The sequence below is a fragment of the Vulpes vulpes genome, chromosome 13 (assembly GCF_048418805.1).
Source record: "Vulpes vulpes isolate BD-2025 chromosome 13, VulVul3, whole genome shotgun sequence".
Lineage (NCBI taxonomy): Eukaryota > Metazoa > Chordata > Mammalia > Carnivora > Canidae > Vulpes > Vulpes vulpes.
The window spans coordinates 52,723,342-52,744,960 of record NC_132792.1 but is presented as its reverse complement, the minus strand read 5'-3'; positions in this window follow the sequence as shown (position 1 = coordinate 52,744,960).

Sequence of the window (21,619 nt, the reverse complement as noted above, 5' to 3'; positions counted from 1 at the left end):
TGTCTTCTTATCCATAACTATTGCCTCTGCCCTAGCTCCTTAGCATCTCCTGCTCGGGTAGGAAAGAGCAGTGATTATGAACAAAGACCTTAGAGTTTAAAAGATCTGGGCTTTGAATCCTGGATCCATTAAATTTTCTTTGTGTGATTGTGACCAAGTTAGTAAGTCTTGATTTTATTTGTAAAGTAGTGATAATAATAATATCGATAGTGGTGGTGATAATGATGCTATTTCATAAGGTTACGTAAACCAAACTTAAGTCTGTCTGACACTAAATCTCTTCACATTCTGCTTTATCATCTGCTACCTGAGAGTTTTTGTTTTTGTTTTTGTTTTCTAAAACAGTACTATCAACCCCAAACAGCCTGAATTTGGATGACGTGGTCTATATCTATCCTATCCACTGCTAATCTCTGTCTAACTCCAACATCTTCCAGTTCATTCTGATTTCTGCAGAAAACAATGGACTCATAGGGTCATATCTTAAAAAAATATCAGAAGAAAAAATATTCTCTGAGAGGCTTGCTGATATTCCTGGTACAGGAAAACAAATTAAAAATACTTTGGTTGTAATGCAAAACATTTTTGAATGCTCTCTATATATTTCCTATTGGACACTTTAGACACCTAGTAGTGCAATTTCTGGGTTGCAGGGTAGCTCTCTTTTTAACTTTTTGAGGAACCTCCATACTGTTCTCCAGAGTGCCTTTACCAGCTTGCATTCCTACCAGCAGTGTAAGAAGACTAGCCTTTCTCTACATCTTCACCAACATCTATGGTGTTCTGACTTGTTAATTTAGCCATTCTGATTGGTGTGAGGTGGTATCTCATTGTGGTGTTGATTTTTATTTCCCTGATGTTGAGCGATGTTGAGTATTTTTTTCAAGTGTCTGTTGGCCATTTGTATGTCTTCTTTAGAGAAATGTCTGTTCATGTCTTCTGCCTATTTCTTGACTGCATTATTTGGGTTTTTTTTGGGGGGGGTGTTGAGTTTGATAGGTTCTTTTTTTAAAGATTTTATTTATTTATTCATGAGAGAGAGAGAGAGAGAGAGAGAGGCAGAGACACAGGCAAAGGGAGAAGAAGGCTCCCAGCAAGGAGCCCCATGCAGGACTTGATCCCCGGTCCTGGGATCATGCCCGGAGCCAAAAGCAGATGACGTTCAAGCACTGAGCCTCCCAAGCATTCCTGATAGGTTCTTTATAGATGTTCTTTATAGATTTGGGATACTAGCCCTTTATCTGATAAGACACTTGCAAATATTTTCTTCCATTCCATTGGTTGTCTTTGGTTTTGTTGACTGTTTTCTGTGTTGTGCAAAAGTATTTTATCTTCACGAAGTCCCAACAGTTCATTTTTGCTTTTGTTTCCCTTGCTTTTGGAGATGTGTCTAGCAAGAAGTTGCCATGGCTGAGGTCGAAGAGGTTGCTGCCTGTGTTCTCCTCTAGGATTTTGATAGATTCCTGTCTCACATTTAGGCCTTTCAGCCATTTTGAATTTATTTTTAGACATGTTGTAAAAAAGTGGTCCAGTTTCATTCTTTTGCATGTGGTGTCCAGTTTTCCCAACACCATTTGTTGAAGAAACTGTCTTTTTTCCATTGAATATTCTTTCCTTATTTGTCAAAGATTAGTTTACCATAGAGTTGAGGGTCCATATCAGGTTCTCTATTTTGTTGCAATGATCTATGTGTCTATTTTTGTGCCAGTACCATACTGTGTTAATGTTTACAGCTTTGTAATATAGCTTGAATTCCAGAATTGTGATGCCACCAGCTTTGGTTTTCTTTTTCAATATTCCTCTGGCTCTTCAGGGTCTTTTCTTGTTCCATACAAATTTTAGGATTATTTGTTCCAGCTATATGAAAAATCTTTGTGGTATTCTGATAGGGATTGCATTGAATGTCGAAGTAGCATAGACATTTTGACAATATTTGTTTTTCCAGTCGATGAATATGGAATGTTTTTCCATTTTCTTTTGTGTCTTCCTCGATTTTTTTTCGCATGAGTGTTGTATAGTTTTTAGAATACAGATCCTTTACATCTTTGGTTAGGTTTATTCCTGAGTATATTATGGTTTTTATTGCAATTGTACATGAGATCAATTCCTTAGTTTCTCTTTCTTCTGTCTTGTTGTTAGTGAATAGAAGTGCAACTGATTTCTGTGCAATGGTTTTATGGCCTGCCACTTTGCTGAATTCCTGTATCAAGTCTAGGATTTTTCAGTGTAGTCTTTGGGTTTTCTACATAGAGTCTGCTAAGAGTGAAAGTTTAAATTCTTTTTTGCTGATTTGGATTACTTTTATTTCTTTTTGTTGTCTGATTGCTGAGGCTAGTACTTCTAGTATTATGTTGAGCAACAGTGGTAATAGTGAACATCTGTATCTTGTTCTTGACCTTTGGGGGAAAGCTCTGTTTTTTCGAAATGAGAATGATATTTGCTGTGGGCTTTTCATAGATGGTTTTAATGATATTGAGGTATATTTCTTCTATCCCTACACTGTGGAGCATTTTAATCAAGAAAAAATGCTGTATTTTATCAAATGTGTTTTCTGCATGTATTGAGAGTATCATATGGTTCCTGTACTTTCTTTCACTAATGTGGTATATCACACTGATTGATTTGTGGATGTTGAACCACCCTTGCAGCTGAGGAATAAATCCCACTTGGTCATAGTGAATAATCCTTTTAATATACTGTTGGATCCTATTAGCCAGTATCCTCTTAATGAAAGGACTTTAATATTTCATACCCATTTAAGAAGACATTGAAACAATGTAGATGAAAAGAATGGTGAAAAAAATTAATAATAAACATCCTAAATTGGAAAGAAAGAAAGAAAGAAGAAAGAAAGAAAGAAAGAAAGAAAGAAAGAAAGAAAGAAAGAAAGAAGAGAAAATCTCTGAGCTGTAATCTTTAACTGGAAAATTGCAAGTAAATATTGGAAACTAAATTCTCTGAGTTGTGATGTTTAATTAAAAGGCAGAACTTGTTAATATAACTACAATTCAAAATACAGTTCCAGTCACTAAATTTTATATTTGCAGTTACTGTTGGTTTTCATCAGATGGTAGAGGAAGGTCCAGATTTAGAGGATATGGAAAGTCACAGAATTTACAACCTGTGGTCATGTAATTGTTCTTTCGCATTAGCTCTTCTTAGAAAAGGGAGTTTTGAGAAATACACTACATGCTATTAGAACAGACTACAATTGTATAGGATGGATCAAAGTAAATACATCTTCCATGATGTGTGTGTGTGTCTGAGTGTGTATGTGAGCACATATTTTGTGTTTGTGTCTTAAAGATGAAATGACATTCTTTCTGTTATCCCTCCTCTAGAGTGACTATCAGATAATGCAGCAGAGAAATAGTGTCAAAGTTAGGACAGGGTGATTTTATTATTAGGATTCAGTCTAGTAATTTACTTAATAGCTACCAACACAACAATAATAGCTACCATTTTTAGAGCCAAAACAATATTCTAGGCATTAGCCTGAGCATATGTGCATATACACATGCATCCACACATGCATACATACATATGCACACTCATGTAAACCTCCAAACAGGTAAGTGAAGCAGGTACTATTGTTTTTTCCATCATATAGATTAGGTAACTAAGACACAAATGAGTTAAGAAGCTTGTCCAAGTTTACACAGCTGAGTGTTGTGAGAGCCAGGATTCCATCAGCTACCATAGCTGTAGTGTGTTTCCTATTCATCTTTTGTTTAAAATTGCTCTATAATAATTTTCTTTTATCCTTAGAAACATGCTTCAGTGAATATTTTCAAGAAAAAAGTGCTATTAGATTTGTCATTAAATATAAAGTAATTTAAACTTAGCGAATCTTGCAAACTTTTGAGCCTTTTACATGGCAGGTTCAATTTCTATTGTTAAGTCGAGACCTCCTCCTACAGCTACCAACACGTATATGCCATTTGACCCAGCAAACCTACTTGTAGGAATACATCCTGAGAAAAATACTTCCTATCTTTCTGTGATGCTATTCAAAGCATTGTTTACAATAGCAAATAATTATAAAAATCCATATTTGCCTAGAATAGTAAGAAATTGGCTAATAGTTTCAGTTATAGTCCTGCCATAGAATATGAGGCAGCCATTACAAATACCTTGTATACTTAATGAAATATGAAATTTTATATAATATATTGCAAAGTGAGAAAATTACAAAATAGCATTCTAGTACTTCCCTCTTTTGTTGGATATGAAACTGTATTTATGTGTGTACATGTACAACAGACACAGAAAATCCTTAAATGTATGTATGCTAAAATGTTTTACATTGTTTATCTTTTGATGGACACATATGAGTCATTTGAATTTTCTTCTCAGAACCATTCAGTATTTCTTAAATTTTTAATAATGCATATGAATTATCTTTGAAATAAGAAAAACATGAATTAAAAGTAAAAAGAACAATTTATACTTATCTATATCTATAGATGTAAATATACATATGTAGTTTTGAATGAAATATTAAATTGCAACAGTTGGTATAAGCTAGTTCTTATGTCCCGACTATAATTTATCACAGTAAATGATTTTTAAAAATATCTAAAATCAGAAAACCTTTTAGTATTCCCTGCTCCACATTCTGTTCACATCTCCTCACTTAGCCATAATGGAGGGAATTCTTAAACATAGGTGGCTCATATTCTTATTACATGAGTATCTCCCCTGTGGTACAGTAAGCTTTTGTAATGCTCTCTAAGACAAACTACATTTGAAATGAATAGTCCAAAAGGTCAATGGAGGTCACTGTTATGTTGTTGCTGTAATATCTGTAGCAGTGAGTTGATTTAGTCATATTTCTCACCTGATAGTGAATCATCACCTATCTGTTTTTAATTTTTTCCCAAATCCAACTATTGTTTCTCCCCTCTTCTATTAATCACCACTTTGAATGTTACAACTGTATCCCCAAATATGTGTTTACCTTTTTAAAATATGTGGTATATTTTGTGTGATTGTGTTTTTTAATTTATAGAAATGGTACATTGTAGATTTTGTTCTGTTTCATACGCGTTTTTTGTGAGCACCATATTTCTGAGACCTACTCATATTCTACAATTACTGCGTCATATCCCGTAATCCCTGACTCCACCACATTTTACTTCTTCATTTCCTTATTGATGGACACCTAGATTGCCTTCCCTTCATTCCTCTCCTAAGAAACACCTGGATAAACAACTCTGTATGTTTACTGAGAGTCCTGAGCCAGACTTTCTCTGGCATGTTAACCTAAGAGTGCGGTTGCTGGGTCCTAGGTCAAACACAATTTTATTTCAAAAACATTGGCCGATTTCCTTCCAGAATGACTCTGCCAGTTTATAATCTAAACAAAAAAAGAGTTGCTAATTAAAAAAACAAACAAGTTGCAACTGTTTTCTCATTCATGTGGGACCGAAGAATTCATTTTTCAGGAAGATTTTGTTTGAGAAAATATTTTAATGGGTCCTTTGGGCTTATTTAATGAGTACATAACTAGTCTAGAATGGACAGAGTCAAAGGAAAGCTAAATTGCTTTGCCTGCTAATAGAAAAGTCCTTCCATTTAGGCAAAGGAACTCTTTCTGCATGATCATGTTTTTAGAAAATGTATTTTTTCCCCAATATAGACAAAGACTATGGTATCTTAGGAAATCATTATTTGCTCTTGGAAGGAGTGTGTGTGTGTGTGTGTGTGTGTGTGTGTGTGTGTGTGTGTGATTAGGTACTCAAAAAGAAAGGAATAGAGACAAGAGGATTAGAGGAAGAATGAGGGAACTCATGTTTTTCTTCCATAAGTGGGTCCTAAAACCCACTGGGCTTGAAATGCCAAGACCCACTAGAGAAATTCTGCTGAATCTGTAAGTCAATTACTTGAATCCTATACTGTCTATGGAAATGAGCCTCCATATTCTTATATTAACTATTTTGCCCAAGAATTGTCTTGTCGTGAGCAGAAGTAGATCCCAGAATAGAATAAATTTGTTACCTACGCTGCCCCTTCTTTGAAACAAGGTTATAAATAACAGAGACCTAACCCAAGTGGGATTAAGTAATAAGGTTTTATATAGATTAGTTCATACATTAGAAAAGTCAAGGAGCTGAATTCATAACTCAGCCAATGTTCCTATCTATATTTCAGCCCATCAGCAACATTGGGCTATGTGTGGTAGCAAATGTCAGTGGAGGCTTTAGTACTTATATTTGCCTGGATTTTATATCCAGTAGAAAATAATGAGGTTCTATTTATGCAAAATTTTGGCAAAGTCTCATTTTATCTCTTTGGATCTAATTGGGCCACATGCTCATTCTTGAATCAATTGTATAACCAGGAGCTTGTGCCTCTCTTCTTAGAAGACAATCAAAGCCTGTGCCAGTCTCAGAGGCAAAGAGTCAAATTCATTTGAAACATAGGTTGATAATGGGGGAGGAGTCCTTACCTGAAACTAAAATCAAATCCTGAGATTTTATGCACAACTACCAAGTAGCAAAAACAACAAAGTTCTTCCACAATTTCGTTCTTTTAGTAAAATCTTGCCAGTTCTCATTTCCTTCATCACATATGAAGAAATAAAACAGATGCTCTGAGAATACTTTAAGGTACTTGAAGACATGGTACTTGAAGACATGCCAGAGAATGTTCATCCCTTAATATGCTGGCCTTTTTCTTCATCTCTGTCCTTATCTTAAGTTGGAAGATCCTCAATAAACAAAGATTGATTAAATGTGAATAACTAAATGAAACCACAATCCTATTTCACATGTTCTCCCAAGAAAGTACCTAATAACTTAAGAAAACAGATGAATATGGGGGAAAAAAGAGGTGAACCATAAAGTTGACTCTTAAGTATAGAGAACAAACTGAGGGTTGCTAGAGGGGAGGTGGGCAGGAGGATGGGTGAAATGGGTGATGGGGCTTGAGTTTTGTTATGATGAGCGCTAGATGTTGTCTGTAAGTGATGAATCACTAAATTCTACGTGTGAGACGAATATTGCACTGTATGTTAGCTAACTGGAATTTAAATAAAAACTTGGGAAAAAAAAAGAAGTACCTTATTGCCTATCTAGGTCATGAAAAAGATAATATACATGCTAATATTTCTATTTATATTAGGAATAACTGAAAGAAAAAAATGCCATTCTTCACACAAATGTATAGCCGAGAGTCATAATTGATCACCAGAAATATTTTACATGTAAGTTAAAATTATACTTTCTGGTTAGAATAAAGGAAGGTTTTGCCTAAGGCAAAAGAGAAACACAGTCTCTTGTCTCTCCAAATAGTCCGCACATAAAAAATATATTGCTTATTTAGTACTTTTATAATCTGACCTGGGAAGGAAATCAAATGTGATATATATTTTATATCTTCTAACTAGGAAGGATAGTTAGAAAAAGTAACCCAAAACATTAAAATTCAAGGCTCTGATTAGCAAGCAGTTGTTTGGTAATTATTTTTTTGAAGTTTTTCTTAGAGGATCATTTGAATAGAATCAAAGTTTACATATGCTCTTTGAAAACTGTTGCAACTACAGAATAATAGACAGCAAACTCTACAGTATGTCTTCTTGAGGCCTGATGTAACTAATCACTATTCGTAAATGTCTCTGTATAACATGGCCCCTTATTATACAATACAGTGAGCGTATCGGGTCATTCTTAATGTTGAGTTTGTGAGCAAGTTTTTAAGAAAAGAATCGGTGATTGAATGTTTTTTAAGTGGCAGGTATGATGGCAGGCACTTGGCATTTCTTGTCTCATCATAAACATAATTCATCCCTATATGTAAGTAAGGAAAATGAAATTCAGACATAATATCAAAGCAGAGTTTAATGCTTATCATTGCATATAAATTGATTAAATGTGTGGATTAATCAGTCAGTAGCACAAAGTGTCTAAATATGTAGTGGGTAATAGGGGAAAGAGGCAGAAAATTAAAATGAATTTTGTTCATAATGATGATATGTCAGACATTGTGCAAGATGATTTACAAATCAGACCTCTCTAAATATCAAACTGTGTGGCATATGTCATAAATAAGGTAATGGAGGCAATAAATCAGGAAAACAAACTGGCACATAATAAGCTTTCAATAAATCCAACGATTGTAGAATGTATATCCTTTTCAAGTGCAAGGGGAAATTCACCAAGACAGACTATATGTGAGGCCAATAAACAAGTACTTATTAAATTCAAAAGGATCAAAGTCATACAAAGCACATAATTTGACTACAATGGAATGAAACAGAAATCCATAACAATAAAATTATTTGGGAAAATCTAAATTATTTGGAAATTTTAAAACACATTTCTAAATAATGAGTCAAAGATCACATCATAGAGGAAATTTGAAAATATTTCGAGCTAAGGACATTAAAAATAATACATATCAGAAATCTGTTGGATAAGTTAAATCAGTGCTAACAAGGAAACATAGCTTTTTTTTTTAATTCAATTTGCCAACATATAGTATAACACTCAGTGCATCTCATCATAAGTCAATCAGAGAAAGACAATTATATGGTTTCACTCATATGTGAAATATAAGAAATAGTGAAAGGGAAAGAAGGGAAGCTTTTTTTTTTAAAGATTTATTTATTTGAAAAAGAGAGAGAGAGAGAGAGAGAGAGAGAGAGGAGACCATGAGTGGGAAGGGCAGAGGGAGAGGAAGAGAGAAAAACCTCAAGCTGAGATCTCAAGTTCCATACTGAGTAGGAGCCCGACACAGGGCTGGATTCCACAATCCATGAGATCATGATGTGAGCCAAAACCAAGAGTTGGATGCTTAATTGACTGCACCACCCAGGCACCCCTGGAAACATATAGCTTTTCAAGTGTTTATATTAGAAAAGAAAGACCTAAAATCAACTAATGTTTACTCTTAAGATGTTAGAGAAAGAAGATCAATATTAAAAAAGTAAGTAGAAGAGTGAAAAAATAAAGATAAGAACATAATAAATATAGAAGAATAATAGATAATAGTAATAAAATATAGATAGATAATAGATAAAATTAACAAAGCCAAAAGCTAGTTTTTCAATGGATAAAATGGAAAAGGAGAGAAAACACAAGAAAAGGAGAGAAAGAACAAAAATCACCAATACCAGGAGTGAGAATGGTCTTATCATCAAAGATCTTAAAAATGTCAAAAGGATAAGAGAATACTATGAACAATCTTATAATAAAAAATCAGCTGGAGGGTATTATGCTGAGTGAAATAAGTCAATCGGAGAAGGACAAACAGTGTATGTTCTCATTCATTTGGGGAATATAAATAATAGTGAAAGGGAATATAAAGGAAGGGAAAAGAAATGTTGGGAAATATCAGGAAGGGAGACAGAACATAAAGACTCCTAACTCGGGGAAATGAACTAGGGGTGGGTGGTGGAAGGGGAGGAGGGCGGGTGTTGGAGGGGAATGGGTGACGGGCACTGAGGTGGACACTTGATGGGATGAGCACTGGGTGTTTTTCTGTATGTTGGTAAATTGAACACCAATAAAAATTAATTTAAAAAATATCAGCAATTTGTATGAAATGGACAGATATCTCGACGTGTCATGAAAGAAGAAATAGAAAATCTGAATACCACTGTCTATTAAAAACTTAAATTTATTATCTCAAACCTTCTAATATCATATATAATAGTGAAATACTGCATTTTTTTCCTCCTAAAATCATGAATAAATCAAGATGTCCAACTTCATCATTTCTATTCAACATTGTAGTAGAGGAGTTTCAAGCCACTGCAATCATACCAAAATGAAAAATAAAAAGGAGAAATATCAGATAAAATAAAAGTTTTCCTATTTACCAATGATATGATTGTATAGTTAGAATACCCATGAAATCTACAAAACTAATTAATTAGTTTAGCAAGGTTATAGGATATAATGGTCATATGAAAAATCAACTGGATCTTTAAACAATAAGAGCAAAAAATTGAAAACTGAAATTTCAAAATACCCATTTATCATAGCATCAAAATTTTAAAATAACTATGAACAAATGTAGCAAAAGAACATCCAAGACTTCTACTCTGAAACTACAAACGTTGGTGATTGAGACTAAAGAAGATTCAAATAAATGAACAGAGATCCATGTTAATGGACTGGGAAACTCAGTATTAAGATTATAATTCTCTCCAAAGTGACCTAACAGTTTAAATGCAATTCCATTTTTATAGCAATTTGACAAGCTCATTTTAAAATGCATATGGAAATGCAAACAAACTAGAATAACCGAAGCAATTAAAAGATAAGAACAAAGGACACCTGGGTGGTTCAGTGGTTGGGCGTCTGCCTTTGGCTCAGGGCTTGATCCCAGGGATCCGGGATTGAGTCCCACATCGGGCTCCCTGCAGGGAGCCTGCTTCTCCCTCTGCCTGTGTCTCTGCCTCTCTTTCTCTCTCATGAATAAATAAATAAAATCTTTAAAAAAAAAAAAGATAAGAACAAAATTGGATTTACAATAAAGCTACAGTAATCAAGGGAGGTAGTAATGAAAAAACAGGTATATAATCAACAGAACAGGATACTCTAGAAATAGAGTAATAGAGTCACACATTTATGTTTAATTGTTATTCCAAAAAGATGCTAAGATAATCCAATGGAAAAAAGAAAACGTTTTCAATATATGATGTTATATCAATAGCATTTCTGTGTATGAAAAAAAATGAACCTAAGTCTTTACCTTATATCATATACAAATATTAAGTCAAAGTGAATCATATATTTGAAAGTAAAATATAGACTTGTAAAGCTAGAGGAAAACAGAAGTCAATATTTGCAATTTGGGGATGGAAAATTTTTCTATTTAGAAAATAAAAAAATACACATCATGAAAGAAAAGAAACTGAAGAATTGGTTTTCAACAAATTAAAATACTTTTGCTCTAAGATAAACACCACAAACTGGAGAAAGTATCTGTAAAGCATTTATCAGACAAAATAATTTATCCAGAAATGTAAAGAGCTCTTACAACTCAAATAAAAAAAAAGCAACCCGATAAAAAAAGTGGAGAGATTTGAATAGACATTTTACAAAAGAATATATGTAAATGATTGCTGAGCATATGAAAAGATGCTCAACATAATGAGTCTTAAGAATATGCAAATTAAAACTACAATGAGATATGACTATGTAACTGTTAGAATTGTTCAAATAACAATAAAATCCAACAATACTGAGTTTAGCAAAGACGCAGGACAGTTGTTGCTCTCACAGATGGAATGCAAAATGGGACAGAGTCACTCTGGATAACAGTTTAAAAGTTTTCTATAAAGTTAAACATACATTTACCATATGACTCTGTTATTCCAGTCCTGGGTGTTTAGCTATGAGAAATGAAAGTATATGTATCAAAAAAGACTATACGTAAATGTTCACAGCGACTTTATTTATTATAGCTAAAAACTAGAGTCAAACCAAGTATCCATTAAGAGGAGAAACAAATTGTGTATATTTATGAAATGGAACACTACTTAGCAATAAAAAAGAAACTAGAAACTATTCAGTGTACGGAACAGTGTGGATAAATCATTTTATCAAAATCATTTTAATAAGTGAAAGAAGCCAGGCAAAAGGAATGCAAAATGTATAATGCCATTTATGTAAAAGAAAATTAATCCACAGTAACAGAAACCAGATTAGTGGTTGCCTAAGAATGGAGATGGAGAAAAGAATGGATTAAAAATGTACCCTAGGAAACTTTTGAAGGTGAAAATGTTCGTTATCTTGATTATGATGATAGTCTATGCATATATAAAAACTTACCAAATTGTGCACTTCAATTTTTTAAAGATTTTATTTATTTATTTTATATAGAGAGAGACAGAATAAGCCAGGGGAAGGACAGAGGGAAGCAGACTCCCCTCTGAGTAGGGAGCCTGATGCAGGTCTGATCCCAGGACCCTGGGATCATGATCTGAGCCCAACGCAGATGCTTAGCCAATTGAACCACCCAGGCACTCCACAAATTTTGCGCTTCAAATATTGGTAGTATATTATACTTATATCTTAATAAAGTTATAAAAAGCAAATAAAGGGAGAAAGGAAAATTACTCCTTTCAGCATAAAATCGTCACACAAAAATATTTATTCCAATGCCTTCCAGAAATCTGCAAAATTCACCGTGACATAATACTTTGAAGCTCTGAACAATTGCAGCTGGTAGGAAGCATTTTCCTTTCTCATAAGCAATGGTAGTCAAAAGAATATAAAACACTTCTGTGCCTCACTTTGCCTATGAGCATTCCATAAAATTCTACACCCAGGGATCCTTTATTTTCTTATTTGAGATCTACAGACATGAACATGCTAAGACTTGCAAACATACTAGCCTCTAAAAATGAAAGCGACTAATGCTTACATGGCAATAACTTCAAAATTATTTGGGTCTGTGCTTTACAAATAACAATTTTTTATTACATATTCTGTTCAAAATCACCAACATGTATCTTTTTTCTTTAATAGGTAAATGATTTAGTACTATTGTCCCTGTATCAGATTTTCTTCAATTTACTTTTTCTACTTTTCTATAGGTCTTGTAGCATAGTGCTCCCACTGTTTTTCTCCCTCCACTAAAGTTAGAATAATCTTGAAAACTTGGTGCTGAAAGCCAGTGATTATTATGTGAACTGAGTGTCTGGTGTCAACTCAGCTCCTTTGTTTTTGAATCTTCACTTAATTAGCACAGATTTACTATGATGGGAATGCTTATCTCGAAACACTATCAAAAACCATACAGAAACTGAATAGATCATTCGTCTATACAACTATCACTTTAAGGGGAGAAAAAGTTAGTTAATTAGTTAATTATTATGAGATAAAGTTAGTTAATTTGTTAATTGCTTGGTATGAAGGATAAAAGTCACTTCTGCTTTCATTGTATTTACTCTGGTAATAAACAGAAAGTTTCCGTAATTAATGTTTATTCACTCTCTGGCAGCTTTCCTAAGTACCAAAAAATAGTTGCATTTAAAGTGCCAAAGATTTCCTGGCAGTAGAAGTCAAATACTTCCAGTAAAGGTCTTATATAACTTGATTTTTAGGGTAATTACACATCACTGAAGACAGCTCATAATTTTAGAGCTGAAAGTGGCTCCAGAGATTACCTGATGCAGCTGCCTGGTTTCCCAGGTGAGTCAACTGCAGCCCAGGTGGCTAGCAACTTATTTATATTGACAAACTGAGTCATTTATTTTATTCTTTATGCAATTCTATAACTTCTTAGGCATATGATATAATAACTTATCAAATTCATACCACAGAGAAGTATGATGAATAACTTAATTCAAGAAATGATATTGGTACTTTGACCATCTTAGGGAAAAGAGATGTATATGTCACAGGCTGAAAAATAATCACACTCATCACAGTCCGTTCCCCAAATATACACAATCCACTGCTATAAAGAAATTAACATTTCCACTTTCTCTAATGTTACCAAAATAACTTCAGGATTTTAGTATCTTCATTCTTCTGAATAAATCAAAGTCAGTTTCCACATACATTACAGATTCCCCATTTCCTTGTTTAAGAATCCAATAAACACTAAGTACAATACAAGATCACTTCCTGTTTAAATGTGATAGAATCTTGGTTTTAAAAGCCTTGTAGTTGCTTCTTCATAGAGGATAAATTGTAATTGTGGCAAGAGCCACATTTAGTGTGTGGTGAAGTAGTATTACTCGTAATAGCTCCAACCTGGAAGCAACCAAAATGTCTCCCAACTGATAAATAGATTAATAAATGTGTTATATCTATACAATGGAAAATTATTGATCAATAAAAAGGAATGCATACTGGTACATCTTATAACATAGATGAACCTTGAAAACACCATGCTAAGAAGCCAATCACAAAAGACTGCATATTATATGATTCCATTTATATGAACTATCTAGAGTAGTCAGATTGATGGAAAGTAGATTAGTTGAGTGGGTGCCTAACTGGTGGGGGACAGTGGAGAGTGGGCAAAGGAAAGGAGAGAGAGGGATGGAGAATAAAGAGTGATTGGGTATGAGATTTCTTTTGGAGATCATAAAACTCTTCTAAAATTGATGGTGGTGATGTTTTCACAACTCTGGAGAAATACTAAAAACTATTGAACTGTATACTTTAAAAGGGTGAATAATATGGTATGGATTATATCTTAATACATTAATTATATAAAAAAGGAAAAAACCCTTCTTAATGGCAGAGTTAACTGTGCTGAATATTACTGAAAGCGATAAATTGGCCATTATTTTCAGCAAAAAGGTCAGTCATGAATTTGACAAAGTAGTTGAGTATGAGAGCCTACTTGGATTGAAGAAAAATGTTGAGTAAGTGGAACCAGTGACCCTAGGCAACACTTTAGAGCATTTTACTATGACAAGGTTCAGAAAAATCAAGTTATAGCTGGAAGTGAGAATGTCATTGTTTTTAAGATATGAGATATTAAATCATGTTTTTATGCACATATGCAGAAGTCAATAGAGGAAAAAAACATTTAGAATTAAGGAGGGAGTAGTAATTGCAGGGATATCAGAGTGTCTAAAATGGCAATGAATATTGAATGCAATGAGAAAGGGAAGAGCTGGCCTTTAAGAGAAGCAAACATTTCTTCCACTTTAATAGGAGGAAAGACAAAAATATGGATTCAGACTCAGATTTGCTGATAGATTTACTGCTAGAAAGGTGAGAAATTTTCTGACTGATACTATCTAATAATATTTAACCATACTATTTCTAATATAGTTCAATATTACGCTAAAGGATGAACTGAAAGGATGGAGGAGGGAAAGGGTTTCAGTGTCAGGAAGTTTAAGTCTTTGTTGTGGAGAATGAGAAAATTAAGTAAATGTGGTGTTCTTCATTGCATTTTGGGATCAGGAATTTAAACTGCAATTGTCAGCACAGATGTGAAAATTTCTTCAATAACATTTAATGTGCTATAGTTCAGTTAAGTAGTAAGTAAATAATGGGGTTTCAACATAGTTTGGGTCTTTTCCCACATGCTTTCACAATGGAGGAAGCAAAAAGCAAGTAAACATATGAACATATGATATTTTGGACCATGGCAGGTAAGTAGGAAAAAGACATGAGATGCATTAGAGTGAAAGAGTTATTATAGAGTCGACATCTCAATGAGAAAAAAAAAGAAGTTTTGATGTGGAAGTATTTGCAAAAGTGAGGTGGAAGTACACTAAGTGGCATATTCAGAGAGTAGCATCAAAATAAAATATAATTTGAAGCATTAATGTTCTCTCCTTCTCCTCCTTCTCTTCCTCTTCTACCTCTGCCTCTTCTTTTGTCAGCCTAATAATTTCTAAGCAGTTTTCTAAGGAAAAATGCAGATACATTTTTTTATTTGAAATAATATCTCTGATATTTCTTTGGCAGCTCTACAAAAATAATATTTCTAAGCTGAAGAAAATTATTACATAGAAGTGGGACGCCTGGGTGGCTCAGTGGTTGACAGTCTGCCTTCGGCTCAGGGCGTGATCCCAGGGGTCCTGGGATTGAGTCTTGCATTGGGCGTACTGTGGGGAGCCTATTTCTCCCTCTGCCTATGTCTCTGCCTCTCTCTCTCTCTCTGTCTCTTATGAAGAAATAAATGAAATCTTTTTTTTAAAAAAATTACATAGAAGTATTAAAGCTGTTTTATTAAGATTTTAAATTATTGATACATAGCAGTCTTCAATAGAAAATATATTCTGGTAAGATTTGTTTTACTGTTTCTTGATTGCTTGTAGTTATTCCTTTTTAAACAAGATTCCAGTTAACATACAGTGTTATATTCATTTCAGGTAAACAATATGGTGATTGAACACTTTCATACACAACCTCATGCGCATCACAAATGCCCATCCCCCCACACTGCTCCCCTCTGGTAACCATCAGTTTGTTCTCTATAGTTAAGAGTGTTTCTTGGTTTGGGCTTATGGCTATCTCTAACCAGCTTGACTTGAAGAAATGTGGATAGTATGCAGAGAATAAGAGTAGGAGTTAAAAATTTTTGTTTGAGTTAAATACAATGTAAGTGATCTCTTTAGACTAATAACCTAGAACTGTTTAAGCATCAAGAGGCAGAAAACAAAAGATTTATAATGAAAATGTAGCTTTGAACCAAAGTTAAGCATTTCTGATAGGCAACTAGAAAACTAGGAGGAAGTCATTACCCACATTAAGTTATTTGATCCTAATTACAGCATCCTCATGGGTTGGCAGCTGAATATTGACTTTCAAAAGAAAAAATACCAGGATTGATTTTTGAGGAAGGAAAACAAGAAAATTTTATAATATTACTCATCTGAAAGACAAATGAAAAGAATTAATCTCTTAATTAAAAGTATTTTTTTTAATTTCCAAATTGTTGAAGAGAGAATTTTTTAAAAGATTTTATTTATTCATGAGAGACAAAGAGAGACAGAGACATAGGCAGAAGGAGAAGCAGGCTCCCCACGGGGAGCTCGATGAAGGATTTGATCCCAGGGCCCCGAGCCATGACCTGAGTCAAAAGCAAAGGCTCAACCACTGAGCCACCCAGGTGCCCCTGTTGAAGAGAGAATTATCCTCTTTTATGGCATAAGGAGATATTCTGCCCCTAATGCCAAAGAAGTTTAAATAAAACTATTTTTCTTTCCTTCTTTTTTTTTTTTTGATCTTATGAGTAATTATACCGTTTGCTCTTGCCTATTCTATTTTACCTACTTTATGAGACTGAGTGTCTTATGATATGTTTACTGTAGAAATTGTGATAGAATTATAAGGACATGAGGATTATAATGAATTTTATATTTATATTTATATTATATTTATATTATATTTATATTTATATTTCTCAAAATATAAATTTTTCAAAATTGTCATTATAACTTTCCACTGTGGTAGATCTTAATAAATACTGTTGACTAGTAACACATTTTAAGTTTTATTAGTTATGAATCTTATCCAAGATCATTGTAATTAAATCAATTAAGTTCAATATATATTGATCACAATCTCCTCTATACCAGAGATCAATACATGAAATCCTGATATACATAAGGTGCTTACATTCTAGTTGGGAGAAAGATAACTAATGTGTAAACAAACAAAAAATATCATTTCTGATTGTGATGTATATCAAGAAAGAAACAGAGTAATGAGAACAATTGATGTAGATGACCAGATGGAGAAGCCAAGAAAAGCTCCTTGGAAGAAGTACTATCCAAGCAGCCATTTGAATGAAGTAGAATTAGACATAAAGATGTCTTGAAGAAGAGTGTTCTGGGTAAGAGAATAGTAAATGCTGAGTTCAGAGCCAGTAGTGAGCTTGGCATATTTGAGAAACAACAAAGTGACTAAATACCAGACTGATTTGATCAAGAAATGGAATAGAAGAAAATGAGGTCAGGGAATTAGTTAAATTCTTACTTTACATAAAGCCTTGGAGACAATATTAATGAATTTGAAGTTTGTTCAATTTTTGATGTTAAACCATTGCTTATGTTTTGAGCAAGGGAATGGCATTATCTGGTTTCTATTTTAAATAGATCATTAGTTCTCTATGGAATAGATTTCAGGAAAATGGAATCAAGGAGACCAACTGGTAATCTAATGCAGTATTCCAGGCAAGATTAGATGGCTGGGATTAGCCTGGTAACTGGGACAAGGAATGAAGAGAAGCAGATTCAAGGTAAATATGTAGAAATTAGTGCTGATAGGGTTTTCTTATTTCCTAGAAATGAGATATGAGATAGAGTGAGGGGGCCAAGTAATAACATCAGGTGTTTAGCCTGATAAAATAGATGTAAAGGAGATTTTTATTAAAAAATAAGAAAACATTTATCTCAAAAGTAGGAATTTATCATTGAAAGAAATTTGGTCAACATCAGCTAGTAGCTGAATTGTTTGGGAAATATAATTTAGTCAGGACACATTTTCGAGCACCTAAAATGTCAGATCAAGTGCTATGTTAGGCACTGACATGACAGAGATATATGAGACACAACTTACCTTAGGTACCACAGAATTTATAAAGTAGTCCTAGACTGTCATATTTTCTAGAAGATTGAGATCTTTGGCTCTGATTTACATAAAAGATAGAAATAAAATCAATGTTGCTTCAATCTTCTAACATAACTTCCCTAAGTCTTAGCTTGCCCCTTATTTTTTGGACTTTGCTTCCAAGAGCAAAGACACAAAGAGTTGATTGACTTTGAATAGAAATCCACCATAAATACATTTATGAACTATTCTCTTTATAGTGTATTGATATGTATAAATTATTGGTTTGTAGACTCTATTGTCCACCCTCCAATCTGGTAGGAAGGAATGGAAAATAATGAAAATATAGAGTTCTCTATATTTTTTCCATCTCTCTCTATGACTGCTGTCCATTCAGCATTGGGCAGGAGAGTCATCGAATAGCCTGACTTTTAAGGTCAGAGCTGAGAAGCTGATAATATCTTACTTTGCTTTATTTCTTCGTCAAAGCAAGAGCACTACTAAAAGGGAAATTTTTTTGTCTTCAAAGATGAAAGGTAAGCATATGGAGAAAGGGATAGAAGAAATAGAGATAGAGTACATAATACTCTGTACAGCATGGTGAAGCAGATAATACAGAACACAAAGAACAATGGTAATCTGAAACAACGTACGCTCAGTAGCAGAACAAAATTGTGTCACTGAAAAAAATCCAAAAAATAGGTTTCAATCTTGTTTTAATTTAAACAAAGGGGTCAAAATGTTAATTCAGACTTAAAGTTGTAAACTTGACCCTTTTGGTTAAATCCGACCTAGAGGCATGTTCTGTTCTGCTCTAAGTGTTTTGTTTTGTTTAGTTTTTTTAGATAATTTTTAATTGGTTGCCAACATTTAACAATCACAAGATTTTATATCTTTCTCTTTAAATTCAAAAAATCTGACAAGACTAGAGATAAGTTCTTTATTCCTGTAAGACAGCTGGCTGGAGCTGATTAAATGCCATGTCTTTAAATTTAGCAGTTTGCCGCATTCCCAGACACTCACTGTTGTTTCCCAATTATTTAGACCAAGTGTCAATTATAAGTTGTTCAAATTGGGGCAGATCCACTCATCTGCTTTTTTTGTTTTTGTTTTTGTTTTTTTTTTTGGCTGCCACTCTTCTCCCATAATCCATCCTCCACACATCAGCATGAATTTGAGTGATCTTTCAAAGTGGAAATCAGATTATATCTCTCCTCTATCTAAATGTCCCAAGTGAAATCACATTGTACTTAGAATAAAATCCAAATTAACTTTAAAGCCAGGAATATTCTGTCAATAAATATAATTCATTTGAATGTAGTATTTATTTTTAGTAAATGGTACTTTGTGAACCTAACCAAGAATATTTCTGTAATTTACTTCTAATATATAAAAAATAGAGAATTTCGTACAATGGTTATATGATGTTACTTTTTGTTGGGCATACTTTTTTTGTATATATTTTTATTGGAGTTCGATTTGGCAACATATAGCATAACACTCAGTGCTCATCCCATCAAGTGTTGTTGGGCATATTTTAAATAAATTTGGCAATCTGCTTCAATTGGTACTGTAAGGGAGAATTTTTATTTTATTTTATGTTGTATAATATCAATAGGGTCATTGGAAAAATTTCTAAAGTTATCCAAGAAGATATTTATTTTTAATAGAAATCATATGGGAGATAGTGAATTCTTGAAATGGGAATTATCTAATCCCAGAAGTAAATTATAATCCATAATTTGTTGTTATAGTTATTTTTAAAATAGTATCAAATTTCAACATGATATATTAAGTATTGGCTGAAATTTAAACCATGTGACTTCCATTAAATGCAATTAACTGAATTGACATTTCTCAAAATAGTTCCTTGGAAATTGCCTAGCTTGACTTTTAAGGTCAGAGCTGAGAAGCTGCTAATATCTTACTTTGCTTTATTTCTTCGTCAAAACAAGAGCACTACTAAAAGGGAAATTTTTTGTCTTCAAAGATGGAAGGTAATCATATGGAGAAAGGGATAGAAGAAATATAATTACAGCTTCATGATAGCCTCCCTGCTATCAACCTGCCTCTTTCATGTACTTATCCAAATCCAAATAAGCAAACTGCCCATAGGTAAAGTACATGAGAAGAAAGAGAGAGAGAGAGAGAGAGAGAGAGAGAGAGAGAGAGAGAAACAGGTTCTGAAGTGGTGGAGTCCTAAGTATTTAATATTTTTCAGTTACTGACTTTTACGTGTGAAAAAGATCTATACTTATGCTGTACATTTAGAGTTTATACATTTCTCTTCTCTTGACATTTTATGAGCCTCACCGTTTTAGCAGTAGTCATTTTGCCTTTTTGTAACATTCTCCTCATATGTAATCACTCAGTGATAACAACCTTTATACACTTTTAAAGTGGGAACAAATAACTATCACAAATAACTATCATGTAGGATTGTTGTGAGGGTCAAATGAAATGATGCAGATGATAAAGGCATTTTGTAAACTGCCTCGATTTAGGAAAATACTGTTACCCTATGTCATTACCAAATACTGATTGTTCGAAGATGCTTTGGAATAATAATCAAGCCAGTATAAATATTGCTTGTCTAATGATTATTTTACTAATTTGGATTATTTCATATTTTGATTATTTCCCCCAAAAGTCCAGTTGAATTATTCCTTAAAATGTGATTATCTAAAAAGCAAAAGAAAAATGTATTTTGACCACTACATTCCAAAGCAAGCACCTCTAATGATAGAGGTGTGTAATAAATACTTTCATGATAATTGTCCTTGGCTGCTATGTATCTAGAATTGCTGTCAAGATGCCTGAACTTCTTCTCCACATAATACGTAGTTGATAGAAATATCTTTCTTTTACTTATTCTTCATTTTTATGCATTCCAATGAGAGCCAGTTTTGTGATTCTGCAATATCAAGCGTGAAAATGTGAAGTAAAGTGTTAGACTCTTATGACTTTTCTTTGTAATTTGGGATGTGTGTGTGTTTGTGTGTAGATACACATGCATATATAATCTTTAGGACATATACTTGAGATATGTTGTGGTAGTGTATATGTAGACATATAATTTTTCTAGCTCTTTTTAGTATTTCTCTAAACTCTGTGGTATCATATGTACATATATATTTTATATATAATATAGAAATAATATATATAAATGTTATAAATATAAAATTATTTTGTGACTCCTGATAGATTTGGAGCAAAGCTGTAGAGAAATTATGCAAGTGGAGTGCATCTGAGACCTTGTCTTCAGTAGATAATATATTGAAATTGTACCAGTAATTCCAGTTTTACATCATTTTCCATCAAAACTCCCCAATACAAATAGAGCCCCATGTGGTGGAAAAGCAAAAGCTGTGGTCATCAAAGGATTTAGAATCTTGTCATAGCTCTGCCACTAACGTGCTATGTGCCTAGCAGTAAATCACTTAAAAACTCTAGCCTTTTCTAGTATTTTCTTGTATTGAGAATGAAAGGATTGGATATGAATATAATCTCTAAACTTTAACATTTGATAATCTCTGATTAGATCCAAATTGCTCTGTGGTTTTTAGTTGAGGTATTTGCAATCTACTTAAGGTCCAAGATATTCAGGAATAGTTTACTTGTCATGCAATTTGGCT